This window comes from Vespa mandarinia, chromosome 3, assembly GCF_050613455.1.
Source record: "Vespa mandarinia isolate Hongniang chromosome 3, ASM5061345v1, whole genome shotgun sequence".
Taxonomy (NCBI): Eukaryota; Metazoa; Arthropoda; class Insecta; order Hymenoptera; family Vespidae; genus Vespa; species Vespa mandarinia.
The window spans coordinates 1,772,439-1,790,000 of record NC_140812.1 but is presented as its reverse complement, the minus strand read 5'-3'; the positions used below and the strand labels follow the sequence as shown (position 1 = coordinate 1,790,000).

General features: G+C 34.5%; 1 long non-coding RNA gene across 1 annotated transcript in view; it reads right to left on the bottom strand.

The window, feature by feature from the left end:
• Window positions 1-3,237: 3,237 nt before the first annotated feature.
• Window positions 3,238-17,562, bottom strand: part of LOC118446926 (uncharacterized) — a 113,741-nt gene continuing 99,416 nt past the window's right edge. The window contains exon 2 of the long non-coding RNA XR_014981911.1: window positions 3,238-3,362. This is a non-coding gene — a long non-coding RNA (uncharacterized LOC118446926). The remainder of the gene's footprint in view (window positions 3,363-17,562) is intronic.

Sequence of the window (17,562 nt, the reverse complement as noted above, 5' to 3'; positions counted from 1 at the left end):
ATTCGATAATATGCGGTAACTTTTTTGGGATATATGAAACATCAACAAAAAGTTCTACGTTGTTCCTTCATCAAGGACAAAGCTTAACAATACACGTCCAATTTGGTGTTGATCGGTAAGCGGCAGCTCGTGGAAAATCCAAGAACAAAACACGGAATGTATGTCACAGCTGGCACAAGAACGGAGACCAAGCTGTCATTATTTATGGAGTTTACGGGGTAGAGAGAGGTTCGGTCGACCGCAAAGGCAGCGGTGTTTGGGGGTGGTGGTGGCGGCTTTAAGGGAGTGTGTGTTGCCAAGAGCGAACCGTGAAGGCGTTACCGCTTACTATCTCACCGCGAAGACCCGACCCGACCCCATGAGCATACGTTTGCGTATATTGTTGACTCGTGGTCGCATTCTCCGATCCCATCATCCACCTCCGCTTTTCGCCATCCCTCCCCTCCCCACCACTCCCTTTCCATTCCGAAAACAATGAGTTTCGTACCGTGCGTTCCTTCTGCTAACTTGAATGTCACCTTGCTTAGGGTAACGAGAGTATCAATGTACACTATTCCTTTTACCTTATCGTTGTTATATCGAAGCTACGATAATTTCTAACCTAATGAAATCTTGGATAAGGGTTGAATTCAAATTAGAAATAACTTTCCACCAATGAAAATGATATTATCATTTTACGATATCAAAATCATCGAGTATATCGTTTAAATAAAAATTAACAATTCGATATCAACTTGGTATTTTCCATTTGTCTCGTACGTCTGAGAAACGAGACTCTATCAAAGGATCTGAGTTTGTATCGAATCCGAAGGAAAAGAAAAGAAAAGAAAAGAAAATAAGAGAAAAGGAAAGAAAAGAAAAAGGAAATAAGGGAAATCCAACGTACGAAACGGGCGAGGCAATTTACAGAAATAAAGTTTCACCGAGTAGACCCTGTTCGGTGAATTCTCTAGGTGGAAACATGGTAGCGAGGGTAGGCGCAGTTTCTTTTTTCCCCCTCAAACCTAGCAGACTACGAGCCTCTACTCGTTTCGCGGTAGTTTCTCCGAACCCCTTCTTCTCTCTTTCTCTCTGCTTTTCCAAGAACGTACCTTCTACTAACCCCCTCTCTCATCCCCCGTCCCACCCCCTCCCCTTCCATCTTCTTTCAACGTATCTCGCTTAAGCTCGAAATCCGCTTGTTTATACAAACTAAGGGTAAAACGAGTAAGAGAGATAGAGGTACGACCAGAGAGAGAGAGAGAGAGAGAGAGAGAGAGAGAGAGAGAGAGAGGGAGGGAGTGGGAGAGGGAAAGGGAACGAAAGAGGAAAATAAAGAAGAAAGTGAAGAAAACGAGAAAGATGCTTGTATGGACACACGGTTCGTACAATTTCACCATCCAACCCTCTTCTCGTCCTTCACTCTCTCTCGAAGCCCACCCTTTTTTCTATCTCTTCTCCGGTCGACAAACTTTTCTTTTTAGTCCGACAAGCCTCTTATTGCGAGAGACAATTCCGAGAACTAGCATTTTTTTTTTTTAGCCCGTATTCGCTCCTTTTCGTCTTTCAAAAGAGAAAAAGAGAGAAAGAGAGAGAGAGAGAGAGAGAGAGAGAGAGAAAGAGATTCTTCCTTTCTCTTTTTCTTTTTCTTTACTTTTCTAGATTCTTCTTCTTCTTTCTCTCTTTCTCTCTCTTTCTCTGTCTATCTATCTCTTGCTCTATTCCACAATTTGCATCCAGATGTCCCAAAATTTGTATTTATCTTTTCTTTTTCAACCAATAGATTCGATTTTACACACATATCATTTATAAGATTGTCATTCCGTTTCTTTCATTGATTAATATTTTCTCTTCTAATTTCTTAATCATTGTTACATTTTTTATTATATTTATTCGCGTTTGAATCGATCATGCGATGAACACAATTTTCTTTTAACAAAATAAAAAAGAAATATTCAACAGTGTAAATTTGTTACTCGATATTATCCCTACGTTGGATTATTGTTTTCCGAATCGCTATTGTTACGGCCCTGAGATTTTACGATAATTCAATTCTCAAGTTGTCCCCTAAGAGCACCCTCCTATGAAAACAGCAGGTCAAGTCGAGACGATTCGTCGATTTGTTTTACGACTTACGCAAAAACGCATAACGATATCGATTTGCATTTATATTAGTGTTCCCACCAGGCGCGTATCTTCGAGTCATTTGTTCATCCTCTCTCTTTCTCTCTCTCTCTCTCTCTCTCTCTTCTTCCATTTGTTCTGTCCTCTCGACATTCAACCCCTTCTTTCTATAAGTCCCTCGACCCTGTGCTCTCAACTAGAAACTTTAAACTCTCCAGAGATTCCGTTTAATCGCACGGAATGATCGCCGTGAGATGCGGGTATATATGATGCTAGGCAAAAACTAAAATCGGATTAAGAATCCGTCACGTTGGTCAACTCTAAATCTGTCATATTATAAAACGTTTTTAATAACGAAAGAAACCATCGGTTTCTAAATACATATTTAATCGCAATGTTTTTTTTAACACTGTCAATTTATTTATTATTAAACAAAAGTAAGGATAAAAGTGGTAGTAGAAGATAAAAAGAAAAAAAAAATGATCTCGCGTAAAGAAAACAAATTGCTTCTACTTTGGTGTAAATTATTATCAGTCTCGTAGTTCATTAAACCTTGTGCAAGACTTTAAGCGAAATAAAAACGTCAAGCATGTCGTGCCGTAACAACCTGAAATAAATTTCTAGCGGTTAGATTTCATGAACGTGTCACACGAACATTGCCTTTTTGAAACACATCGTACAGTCAATTAACTGGTAGATAATGAAATTGAAGGAAACGCTATGCAATAGTCGTTACGATATCTAACAAATTATTTATCGTAAATACCGATCCTATTCTAGCCACGAGTTTCCTGACCTCGTTGTTAAAACAGATTTATGTCCACCTCCATCTTTATCTTCAGTAACATCACTTCAGTAATTCATTCGCAAGCGTGCCTTTTATTTGTAATGCTTTATCGACTCAATTGTGAATAAAAGTTTACAAGTTATAATGCGACAATGAAATAACATTATCAGAATCTTTAAATATATGATAAAACGTATAGGTATAAATTTTTTTGAAATAAAATATAAGAAATTGAAAATATTGTTTATTTATATAGAATATTTCGGACTATTTACATTTTCACGTAATGAATAACTTCTCTAACAAATCTATGTAGTTTACGAGTTTACTCTTCGTTAATGATTACTTTAGTCGAATGTATTGCAATGATTGCACGAATCCTTAGGGATCTTCAAGGATATTTTGTTGGTCCATGAGTGTCCAAGGAATTCGCAAATATGAGTGATGATTGCAGTAACCATCGGTCTGTGAACTAAGAAGGATATTTAGTTTCACATAATTTGAAGGAAATATTCGTATCTAATTTTAATTCGTCTTATTGTTAAATTTCAACTCTTTTTTATCGATTATATATTCTTGTTTAATATAAATAAAACGAATCTAAAACAAAGTAAATTAATATTTTACTATTCTCTAATATGTATTTAAAGATTATCTTTAATGTTGTCTAATGTAATGTTACATTCTATTCCACCATATATTATTATTATTATTATTATTATTATTATTATTATTATTATTATTATTGTAAAGTGTATGAAAGAGTTGAGTAAGCCAACGAATGTAAGGTACTGATAAGCAGTTAGCGTTATGTATGGTACGAAGAAAGAATAAATTTTGAGAATACAGATAAGCAGAACGAAAGACGAGCGCGTGGCAAGAATGTGTGTGTACGAATGAATGCAAGATAAGAGAATGCAAGCGGATGAATGACCTCTGTTCAAGAAAGTGCCTTTAGTTAGAACTACCGGTCAAAGTAACAGATAAATTTCGACTTTCGACCTAACCATTTTATAAAAAATTCTCCTATCCAAGTATCATTTACTGATTCATTGTAATACATATTTTATGATAAAAGTTCCTGATTTATTTGTTATATTTAAGAGAGAAATTTACACTTAAATTCGATATAATAATATAACGATAAACGTATAAAAGAATATCATGCTACAATTGTTCGATTGTCATTTATTACATTAATTTAATTTAATTTTTATGACATTAAATGGATCTAAAAACTATGATATTAAATATGGAAATTTTGTAGGATCAATTATATCTCAGACATTGTGAGAAAAAAAAAATTTGTAAGATTATTAATTATTGGCGTATGATATTAAAGTGCTAAAATGCAAAAGGTGATGTAATTTAAGAGAATTTAAGAGAATCGTGAACAACTCGTGTCCCATTTTTCATGAAAACTAATATTTGGAACGAGAGGAAGTTTAAAGTATCTACGGGAAAACGAGGGGAAAAAAAAACGGAGACACGTTCTTTATCGGTGCACGGAGAGACGAGAATGCAGCATCAATTTTGATTGTCACTGTCGACCGTACATCTATACAAAGGTAAAAGATAGAGGGTGTGAAAAAAAAAAAGAGTTCGGAGTATATGGCGTTGCGTGCATGAACAAATTTCCGTACGTGTCAGTGACTCCTCCTGTGAAGAAGACAAATAGATCTTTATACTCCGCGAATATCGTGTTATATCAAAGAGAGAGAGAAAGAGAGAGGGAAAGAGTTTTCTTATTGCTTCGTATGTTCACAAAACTCATTGTCGAGATAACGTTTCGATTGTTGTTCTTAATTGGAAACTCGATGATTTTATTGGAATTAAATAAATACTAAATTATCGATTCTTACGACACTACAATACTGTTATGTTTTCAAAAATGAAAAAAAAAAACAAACAGTTATTTAACTTTATCTTTGTTTAATAATCAATAAAACGAAATCTTCCAATTGTAAGCTAATTAATTAAAAAATTAATATCAATTGTAAGATCTTCGATGAATTGAACAATAAAATATTTTTTCTATGTTGTTCCTTCTAACTTTCGAAGGTCCAGTTTTTAATTTAAATTAATTACGAGTAATTAAAACAAAAATTGTATTTATTAATAAAAAATATAAAAAAATACAAACGGAATATAAGATTAAATATAAATTAAATACGGATATTAATTTATTTAATAATAGCTCGGTTAAATGATCAAAATTCAGAATGGAAAATCAACTATGGTAGAACGGTCGGTATACCAGATTATGTTTTGCGTATGGCGGATATTATTCGATAGTCGGTATAATGGTCTATAATATGCTACTGTTGATAGAGCAGCGTTTTATGGCGCTTGATACTGTAATGATGGATTGAATTAATCAAGAGTTAGATCTATAATTGATTAAAACTTGATTTAGTTTGAGGACGGAGTTTTATTGAAAACAGGAAACTTTTTTTTTCATGATATTAACTTTTACTTTAGAAACGATTACACTAATTAATGCTTGATAGTAAACGTTATAGAGCATTTATCAGCATTTCGCATATTGATTAGGATAATTATGGTTAATAGTATTCATTTATTTAGAGTTTAGGAATGCATATTGATTTATTTGATTGATCATCCTAGAAGCGATAAAATCAATCAACATTTGATATAAAGAATTATACTACTATAGATAAATAATTCATGTTACGTTTAAATTGATAACACGTTTTACTCGGAATATTCTTAGAAAGAAATGAAAAATATACAAGAACGCAGGTGGGATTGATAATGAATGATAATCAATTTTTCATTACATTGAAAAGTTCTATTATCTTTTACGAGTACTTCTTTTATATAATCATAAAGTATGAGGGAAAAAATATAACGTAATACAAAATACAAAATTATTACAAAATACAAGACATTTTATATGTACACGTCACATTACAAACTTGATAAGTGTTATTCTAAAATATACGTATTGCAAAAAATGTGAAATATTTAAAAAAAAATTATACGATGTATCATGTCTCAAAGAAAATATTCCTCTCGCTTTAGAACGAGCTGAAATGTAGATGATTCTGTTTTTGTTTAATTTTACAATTATTCGTATTAAAATAATCTTGATCACTAGAAATCACAATGTTTTACTATTTCGATTTTTAAAAGTGATCACTTATACGCACGATATGTATGAAAAGATAATAAATAATAGTTGAGTGGTATCTTTAATTTTTAACAATACTTTTTACTAAATACTAGAATATACAATTTTATACTAAATATATAATATAGAATATTAAAAATCATATTAAAACAAACAGTTTTTAAAAACTTATATTTCATAATATCTATTAAATTCGTTTCTTCCAGTTTTTATTTAAGAATATTTGCATTTATTAATAAAATACGAGCTTTAAATAGGTATAATTCATTATTAAAAATTATCGTATATAAAGATAAATTAATATAAATTTATTACGAATAAATCAACACGAACATACGTAGATAAAATGAAATAAATTTTGTGACAAACGACAATATAAAAAATAATACAGGCATTTGTATTATAAAAAGAAAAAAAAAAATAAGGTTGATTTAACCTGTAGATATTTACGATTACATCGTAAGTTACCGATTCATATTTCACACCACGGAGTATTCCAACTATACGTAATTTAGTATAACCTTTTATAGAAGTGCACGAAAGAACTTTAGAATTGAGTGCATGTTAAGAAACCTTCTTTCGTCCTTGTTATATCGCTTAGATGGTAAGAAAAAATCCCATTCACTGTATGAATATTCAGAGACGTGATAAATAAAATTATGCAACGGCTTCGTGTTGCAGTGTTGCGCTTGTATCCGACAAGGGAATGTAGTTGTGAAATATGTAGCTGATAAGATACAGTGCTCTTTTGCGTTGGTATCACGAAAAGAAGGTCAACTTAGTAAGATTCTGTCCTCCAACAGATGTCAATTTGATATCCTTCAAAACTAAACGCAACCAAATAAGAATGAAATAAAAAATTAATATTAAAAATGTTATATAGTCTTTTGTGTTAATGAACGAGCTGATAATATTGCATAATGAAGGACAAAATTTAAATTGTAAAGTAATTAAAAAAAAAAAAAATAACAAAAAATAAAAAAATCAAGGAATATTTTTGTTTATTACATTAATATTAAAATATCGACGTACATTATTATTTGTCATAATATTATTACTTATTATGCAAATAACGTGGTAACTTCGTGTCTCATGTAAATAATTATTTTTGTCACTTGCCTTGCATTCAGTAAATGATAATTAACGTTTATTCATCATTCCGTATTTTTTGACTTTTTGTAGCGGCCATCTATCGTTATATTACAAAGATGGCACGCGTTGCTCGCAGGACGATGTGTACTTCCCATTTTAATTTATACACGGCGATTTAATTTCATTTTTTACACTTTGTAATTCACAGAGTCCTTTTTCTTGTCTGCGAAAATTATGGTCTCTCTAACGAGAAACAATGATAAGAATGTGAAATTGAAATTAAATGAGAAAATTTCTCTGTCTTTTCTATCCAAAATAATTTTCCAACATAATTTTGCAAAATTTACGATATACACTGATTGATCATCGGCAAAGTAAATAAAATTTTTTATTAATCAAAGATATTTTAAAAAATGCTTTATATGACACGAAATTTTTAATATTGACAAAAAAAAAACAGCAGATTCGATCGATTCGAAGGAACAGCTTGATTTAAGACACCCTATTACTCTCTCTCTCTCTCTCTCTCTCTCTCTCTCTCTCTTTCTTTCTCTCCCCCTTTTATGACTAATCTGGGTTTCGGTAATGCTTGTAGAAAGACGGCTGGGAACTGTCGCAGCCTCTTTCGATTACGGATCACGTCTTGACCGCACCTCGTCCCGATGAATCCGACTCGAGAAGCAGACGGACTCGCTGACCAACCTACCGTGAAGGAGCTTGATTGTCCATATTGTCCAAGCGTGCTAAGTTATGGAGATTCCTAATGCTAACCCGGCCGACCCTAATCCGTCTCGTAGCTCTGTGAGCCGGAAGATCCAGATTTTCCAATGTTCTGAATCGGCCACGTCGAAGTACGGTCAGTTAGCTATCCTTAAAATAAGAAAATCCAAGAAACATATAAGAAAAATATATATTCTTAAAGAACAATTTGAACTTATCAACATTTGTCTTTTTAACTTTCGAGTATTAACTGCATCAATTTCTGACAGATACGCGTGTTTGATCTTTAATTTTTTTAGAATTCAAAGGAACAGATACTTTTTGACTAGTATGAGGTATTATTTATTTTTTTTTTTCTTTTTTTACGAATAAAAAAGGATATCGTGTAAGGTGATGACACGAGATGAAGATGCAGTCGCGTCTTTACCTTACGAAGAACAATGGTTTCGATCGAGATGAGAAGGAAAGAGGGAGGATGGACGACCGTGGTTGACAACCCTTTATCAAGTACGACGGCTCGTTTAGGTACAGCGGAAGCTAAATGGACGAGCGGCTCGGATGAACGGTAGAGGGGCACGCAATAAAGGGGTAGTGTCGCGAGATAATTGGAAGCTACGGCTGTCCTAGATGGACGTAAAGGCGAGGAAGAGATTCTAATGCAGAGCTCGCCCGTGTCTGCCGACTTGCACGTCCACGATTGCACCTATTGTTATTGGCTTTGGAATTTACGACGTTACTATAAGAAACTTTTCTATGAGATCAGTTTAAACTTTAGTATTCTGTTAAATATTATATAATGAATAATAGACACCGTTACGAATAATAGAAACATATTGAAATAGAATTAGAATAGATTCATCGATTAATCTCGTTACAGATAGAATATATACATATATACATGTACACACACACACACACACACACACATATATGTATATATATCTAGTTGAAGGTTACATTTCATATCTACATAAATATAGATTCATCATAATTTTGTAATACGTTCAGAAGGTTCAGTTCATCAAGAACGCATAATTTCGAATGAATGAGAAAAAAAAGAGAGAGAGAGAGATGAGTTTTAAATTCTATTGGACCGATCTTCTATAACTTTCTGCAATTGAAAACGTATGTTTTTGCGTTGATGTAATGGCGGAAACTTATTCTATATCCGTATAGAAGTTATATAATACCTAATGAGGGTTGTGTGTAGCTTGTTATCAGTGAGCTGGTACGAGGTAATATTCAGTCTGGGAGACCGAACGTTCAAATATAGTGCCTACAAAATCGATCCTTCTCCTGAGTTCAACCATTGAATATGGTATAGGTATTCATTCATGGAAGTTCTATAGTACGAGTTAAGGAAATCCATAAAATTCACTTCGTCTACTAACGTCTACATTAATCTCTCGTAGATGAGCACGTTGTAGAATAGATCAGATAGAAATGCAATTCTCTTAACATTTTGTCTGTATAAATCGTCTTGTCCTAGTATAGTTTATGTTCTTCGTTTTCACGTATATCTTTAGATTTATATTTGTAATATGTTTCTTTAATATGTGCGTTTTAATAAATATTAGATTTTAATATTACTTCTTAATGTATGATTTGTCCGATAATGTTACATCTATCACTGACAGGGAGAAATAAATAATCTGAAAATTCAAAATATTTGGAAACTTTTGATAAAGTAAACTTATGTCATTTATAATACAACTTTATTTTTATTTGATACTATAATCTGATTTTAAGGGATGAAATGACAGTAATTTTTACTATTTTTGTTACTTAAATAACTAGTATCATATGTATTTATTTATTATGTATATTTATAATATTTTTTTAAGTAACCAATTTTGAGATATAGAATTGAAAATTATTTCTAGTTTCATTTTTGTTTTTCTGTTTATTTCATTAGACTGGTGTCTATGATGATTTGCTCTTACATTTTCATTTATTATCATTGTGATCGATTTATTTTTACAATTATCATTTGTGCAATCATTTCTTCACATTTGAATATAATTAGCCTAAAAATAAATCAACCAACGTTGTTCTTCAAATCATCTTTTACCACGGATAAAAATTTTCAATGATCTCCTTATTTTGAGATAATTTATTACTATTATTATTTTTGGAGGATCGTTGAGAGATTTTACGTTTTATTATTATTTTTACATAAAAATTAAACATCGATTATTTATAATGAAATTCTTATCACACATTGTAATATCGTAATCGATATATAAAATATATATATATCATTGGAAACAATTTATTTTTCTTATTACCGAGACTTTCGAAATAAAAAATATAATAATCATAAAATAAATGAAAAAGAAAATAGAATAGGATTTAATAGAATATGTGATAGTATGAAATCAAAATTAGATTGAATAACGTTGAATGATGCTGACGATGAGTAAACGAGTGTGTAGATCGAATGAGAAAAGTCTGTTTCCTCGTAGTCGTCGTTAACATTCTTCGCCAAGTTACGATTAGGTTTTCCTTCATCACTTCCTGCGTTTCCTCTATCTTCAGCACATCCACTTCACTTGACAAAGGTACCGCTCAGGACAATCATCTCGTAATTCTTCCCAATCAAACGATTGTCGAAGCTAAAACTATTGTGTCTTTCCGCGAGTTCCCTGGGGTAAGTTGAAAATCGAAGAGACACCCCTCTTAACCGATCCTACAAATGCAATGTCTCGTCACTTCGACGGGAACGAAAATCCGTAAAACGTTCCGAAGCTTTCCTATCTTTCTCTCAGTTCTTCTGATTGTGAGTGAGGTCAATCGACCGGCAACGACGACCATTGTGTTCTCTTTTCAAAGGCGTTAAAAGACGCGTTTAAGTTTCTCCTACTGGCACGTCCAGAGATGAGATAGATCCTAATTTAACCTGCGTCAAATGTGAAGTCCATTATTTGAAGAATGAGAAAAAGAAGGAAGGAGGAAAAGAACAAAAAAAAAAAGAAAGAAGAAAAAAGAAAAAGAAAGAGAAAAAAGGAAAAGTGTGAAGAAATTCAGAGAACATACGTAATTGCAATATAGAACAAAGAACGTGAAGACACTCCTAAAACTCTCAGCTGGTAGAGTAGGTGCAAATAAAGTTTTACAACTAATGACATTGAAGTACTATTGTTTTCTTAACTTCTAGTTCTTTCTAGCATTAAAATTCAGGGGGGAAGAAAGAAAATAGAGAAGTACAGAGAAAAAGAGAGGAAAATAGAGAGAGAGAGAGAGAGAGAGAGAGAGAAAGAGAGAGTTAAGTATGGCCAATTGCTAAAGTTTTCAAAAGGAAGGCCGACTTAGGTTGGAATCAAATTCTAACGAAAAAATATCGAGTTCGTTCCGCTCGATTTGCCGAGTTTTCCAGAGAAAAAGATAGGGAAAGAGAGAGAAAGAGAAATAGAGAGAGAGTGAGAGAGAGAGAGAGAGAGAGAACTTTTTAACTCATTTTCCCTTTAGAAATATCAACTTGACGCATCGTTGTAAATAATGGAAAAATAAATATGAATAAAAATATAGAAAGGATGAATAAAAAATAAAAAATAATCAGATGAGCGATGACAGAGAAATAAAAGATAGAAAAGTTCTAATCCTTCGAACTTTCACGAGTTTGCGTAATTTCAGATTTTGTTAGCGAGAACATCGGCGAACATTACGAGCCGTCGTTTCACAGTAAATAATGGTCCTTCTTAAATCCAAGCCGGCCAACTAAAGCGGTAAATAATGGTGCAGATTCTCACTAACTCCGGCGGTTCTCGAGGCAAAACAGGAGGCGAACGATCGTTCCCAAGGAAAAATAATGCAGCCGATTCGTTCTTAAAGCGTTGTAGATCTTTGTAAGAGGTTCCGTGGAACGGTTTATGGACGTGTCCACGATATTCTTGCTTATATAAAATCGAGAGAACTGGAAATCGAGATAATGTGGATATGTCGTATTTTGAAATAAAAGAGACAGAGAGAAATATAAAAAGATAGATGGATAAATAGATAGATAGAGTGAACGGAGAGGGAAAGGAAGAAAGTTAAATAATGTATTCAGTTAGGAAAAAAAAAAAAAGGATCATCTACATTTAAATGAAAATTCAGGGATATTCATGGATTTAGACGGTGCCGCGTGTTCGGTTATATTCTGATCTTACAGTGAAATCCATCGGTGGCTGGTAACATTTTTCAAAATCGTTTTAGCTTTAAATAAACCCTCAATGATTTAGGGAATGACAATTTGACAATAACAACTCTTTTATCAATTAGATATTTTTTTCCAACTGTTAAAGGTTGATGACGATAAAATCGATTTATATTACTTTCATGGTATACCATTCTTCGAAAGAATTCGAACGAAATGCATTAATCATGCATTATTAATGTTTAAAAAGTATCATTTATATCGTGGTGGTGAATAGACAGGTGAATATCACGATAAAAGGTATTCCTTTGTCCTATTCATAGGTTTGAAACTAGTCGAATGCATACGAAATAACCCGTAACGAGGATCTGCCATTACCATCGAGAAGATTCGTTGTGGAATGGCGGACAAGTCGCATAATGGAATACTTTTATCGATGTACCCACGATCGTTTAATTATTCAAGAACTATCTCGTGCGTTAACCGAGTTGCTGATTGTGTGCTCTCAGCACACAGATAGGGTCATACACACGTACAGATACAGATACAAACTTACGAACGTAGGCGTTCCCGCCCATCCAGCTGAGGTTCGTTGTAGATTCTGTGGTCGCCCGAAAGAGGAAAACGCAATTTGCGTTAAAATCCATGAGAAACGGAAACGTTCGGAGATAATTCGGAGAGGTGAATTCGTTAAAAAATCTTCTTTTCTAAGGAGTGAACTATGTCCGTCTTAAAAAAAAAAAGAAAAAAAGAAAAAAAAAAACAAAAGAAGAGAAAAAAAGAACGAGAAGGAGAGTGAAAGAAACTTAAGGGATTACTAAACGCGTCTTTGACTCTGCCTCGGGCCGAGCGAGCTGGAGGAGAGGGGGGGGGGATCTTAAAAATTCGTAACGCATATTACAATCGAAGCTCTCTCGAGGAATTAGATGGATTGTTGTAATCGAAGCGTCCCTTAAGTCAACGCTTATGATTTTGTAACTCATACGTCAGACAGAATATCCAAGGAAAAAGATAAGTAGGATAGGGTGGTTAATGACGTGTAACTATTATCTGACGTGACGAGAAGGAACCATGTGCATGCGTACCCTCTTATCGTACGATCGATCAAGTACTCCAACCACTTGCAGACCCTCCTGTGATCGCGTTTAATAGTGGCCCACGTAAATGCTTCTCTCTTTGATAAATGACAAGGACTAACGCGTTCTCTACTATGCAAGGAACGTGTCCGTTCTTGTCTTGAGAAAAAAATCGAATATTTTTATTCGTTATTTAACGTTGAAAATGTCTTCCCGTTGAAAATTCAAATATTTCGAAACAATGATTGTTCAGGAGCAACTTCAAATCAAGTTCTTCTTTACGTGGAAAAGCAGAAATGCAGGGTTGACGCGGTTAGAACGTTTCCATGCACCGTCGAAACGGAAACAACATTCGGACTGGAACATGATGTATCGTCGAAAGGGAAACATTGTTCTTTCTCTGTATGTGTTTTACAACGGAGATCAGGAGTACGTGCGTGGACACAGACATAGATACACAGATACAGAAATACAAACACGGACACGAAACTACGGAAGTTTGAACCTGACCGTCGTACCTAGGACAGAGAGCTTAGGGCAAGTTTTAGGCTTAACCCAATTGCGGCGAGACGACAGCGATACTATGCTTTTCCGTTGGTGGACGGCTTCGTAAATAACCCAACCATCGTCCTCCCTTTCTCCTTTTGCGTTTCACCATGGGCTACGGTCGACGATACCATCCAGTCCCTTTCCTTTTTCATCCCCTTCCCCTTCTTTACTTCTTCAACCCCTCTTTCTCTCTCCCTCTCTCTCCCTCCTCCGGTTTTCCTGAAATTTATTGTTTTCCAGGCGAATGAGAAATATTCAAACGGCGGCAAAGCCGCCAACATAAAGATCCCTTGAAGTCGACGAGGGTGAACGTAGCTAGGGTGGTGGAGTAGTGACAGTGGTGGTACTTCTCGGCCTATCCAGCGGAGACGACGAATCCGTAATGCATCTATTATCCAAATGGAGAGCCGTAAATCTTCGACAATTTATATTTTATACTTACAAATACAGTTCAAATATACGGATTCGAACGGCTTCACGGTGAGACTATCAACGGGCTCTTTACTACGAATCTACAATGTTCCTTTCGAATTTCATGAAAATCTTTCGATGAGAAATATGATACTGACGAGTATTATTTAAACGTTAGTTTAATATCGAATCAATAAATTATCTCTTTTATACGTTCTTTTTTTGTTTCTACTTTTACTTTAAATTAATTATATCATGAAACGATTGAGTAATAGAAAACTTTTTAAAGGGAAAATTCTTGAATGATTTTATTTCCAAAAAACGGACGATACTTTTCAATGTAAAGAAACATTTATGTTAACTCACTCAGTGTCTACAATATAGGCAATCGAGAGAACCCTTAAGTTTCGAGCAAGAGGTATTCGATAATTCACGATAAGCAGGTTTGTCGAGCCCTGCATCCACACGAAACTAAGAGTAGAGTGCCGTCTCGATGTGTGCTGAGATGCTGTCGTCTAACAGGTGCCGATAGATATATCATCTGAATGTCGGGGTAGTTTGTAACCTCTTCTTCTCTCTCCGTTCCTTTCTCTCTCTCTCTCTCTCTCTCTCTCTCTCTCTCACTCTCTCTTTTACTCAATCGCATCTATATAATCTTGACGTTGGTTGTTGATTGATCCCTTGAATTATACGCGCCAAAGCCCCGTAAGAACCAGTTTACATAGAAGCACGTCGAGCCTGACTCACCCTTCTTCCTTCCCAAACGACGAAATTATATTTCTCTTCCTGCTGTGAATTATTGACGATCATAACAATTTCTATTATAATTAGAATATTATTAAATCTAATCGATAAGATATATCGAAACCAATCATTTCTTGATTTAAAATCGACGTAATTCCAATTATCTTTATCTTCTAGATTTAATCGATCCATTTCATCATTCTTTCTTTTTTTTTTTCTTTCTTTCTTTTTCTTTTATATATAATAACGTCGAAAAGTTTCAAACAAATTTAATGTCCGCTTATTTGTAACAAATTTTACAACAAGTTACATTAAAAGTAAACACATGTTTCACGGATTTTTATTATCGAATTTGTAACAGTGACATAAAATTTGTGACAACCATTATTCCGATTGTCTTGTACATTAAAGAATATTGTACTATAAACGCAGAAGTAGCTTCCAGTAGGTATCTTTTAAGAATCATAAAAAATATATTTCTTTGTATAAGGGTTGTATAGTGAGGGTCCTCAACGTTTTACTTTGAATTTGAAGCCATAGAAACGCATCCACGCCATCGTAAAGGGCCTCAGGCTTTTTCCTCTATATCCAAGACAAAGATAAATGTAGTAAAAGAAGAATGGGAGGACGAAGGAAAGAAAAGAGAAAGAGAGGGAGAGAGAGAGAGAGAGAGAGAGAGAGAGAACAAGCAGTTAGACGAGGTTAAACGAAGATGCGGTTCAAAGTTCTTACGAATTTCCGCTCAGTGCGCTTTCAATAATCTATGCGCACGTGCGCGAGCTATTGCAACGCGAAGAGAGAGAGAGAGAGAGAGAGAGAGAGAGAGAGAGAGCGAGAGCAAGAAAAAACAAAAGAAAGAAAAGAAAATGGTTGAAATCCGAAGGCTGCCATTGCTGAAATAGGAATAGCTCTTCGGAATTTTCAGACAGCCCGAATCAATGCAAACAACTGGATATTGCCGACAATATCACTTCCCTTAGAGTTGCGCGCCGCTCAACTGCGAAACGCAGACCAGACGAGCATCTTTACTATATAAAGTATGAAGGTGATGGTTGCGAATATACTTGGTACTGTTGGTAGTGGTAGTGAATCCAGTTGAAAATGGAGGTAGGGTGAGAGAGTCGAAGGTGTAACATCCCCCTCATCTCCTCTCATCCCGATTCAAACCCCCTACCCTTACTCCTTTTCAACCTGAAAGAAAGTTTGTCTTGCTCCACCCCTCTCTATCCTCTTTCTTCTCCTCATCCTCAACTACGTGATTTATTCAGCCTATTTTATGCGAGAGCCCGCCATATGAGATTTCTACGAACACCTTATTTCCTATCCAACAGGCACGTGGACTACCGGAAACGCTAGATCGCCAGATCGCGAATATCCTCGCGCAAAGGGAAAGAATTCTTTATTTCTTTTTCTCTTTCTCCTTTCTCTTTTACCTTTTATTTATCTTTCGCTCTTCGTTCAACGTATTCGCAGCCGAGTTTCCCTCGACACTCGACAAAATTATGGGACGAAAAAGTTTACGGTGAAGATGCTTGAATTATGCACCGAACGGACTCACGCTCCTCCTCGAAACTACTCCCCTGTCACAGTAAGAGTTGCGATTGGTTGCATTTCGCCGTGAGTCCACATATACACGTTATTTTATCTTCATCATTTTCCCTATCATCTCTCTCTCTCTCTCTCTCTCTCTCTCTCTCTTTCTCTGTAAGTTGGGAAGATTCTAATTCAAAAGATTTTCACATCGGTTTGCATTCATCTCAATACTTATAACGCTTAATAAATTGAGTTTCTTCTGAGTAAATATTTAACTAAAAGGAGAACTACTTTTTTACCATTCTGCATTCTAGACTGCTGAAAAATTGAAAGCTAAACAAGTAGAGTATAAAGATCAATGAGAGGCTATTTTTTAAAGTCATCCTCGGTAAAGAAGAATCGTTGTACCATTAAGCAAACTCCCTATGAAGAGAAGAGAGAGGGAGAGAGAGAAGGAGAGAGAAGGAGAGAGATAGAGAGAGAGGGAGATGGTAGACGACTTTAATACAGGTCGACTAGAAGGCAGTAAGTTATTCCACAATCTTGACAAACGGCCTGACGTACATTATACTTTTCCTCTCGCTTCGGCACGAGACCCATCAACGCTAATGCATCGTCCAATGTCGTATAAGAGTTGGCATAATATTCTTAGCAAACCCTCCAAGTGTCTCAGATTCGACCATCTACCTTATAACTCTTATAACTCTTATAAGAGCTAACACTTATTTATATAGAACGATTCAGGACGCAGTTTTCTCAGAAAATGAATTTAGTTCTGTTGTTCGTGAAATTTAATTATTTGATCACTTGAGAAAAATGAAAACGATTTAAGAAAATTATCTAATCCTTTTAATACATTTATTCTCGTTAAATAATAACTTTGATAATAATTGTGGAAGAGAATTTAATCGTTGTAAGCAACCATGAGGAAGGAAGTGGAGGAAGGATTTTGAGGGCGTTCTTAATCGAAGATGCGTAATTAGAAATGAGCTCATACAAGAGGTCCTTGGTACTAACCAACAAGTACATTAGAAACTTGAAGGTATTACGATTAGTTCTCCTTCTCTCCCCAAACTACATGTTTATTAAATGCAACGTTTACGTGATATTAAAATTTTGCTTATAAGATTGTAAAAATTTGTTTAACCTTCTTTTTTTTTTCCTTTTCTTTTCTTTTTTTTCTTTTTTTTTTTTTTTTTTTTTGTTTACAAGTCAGTCGTGACATTAAATTTTTTTTTTTTCTTTTTTTTTTTTTTCT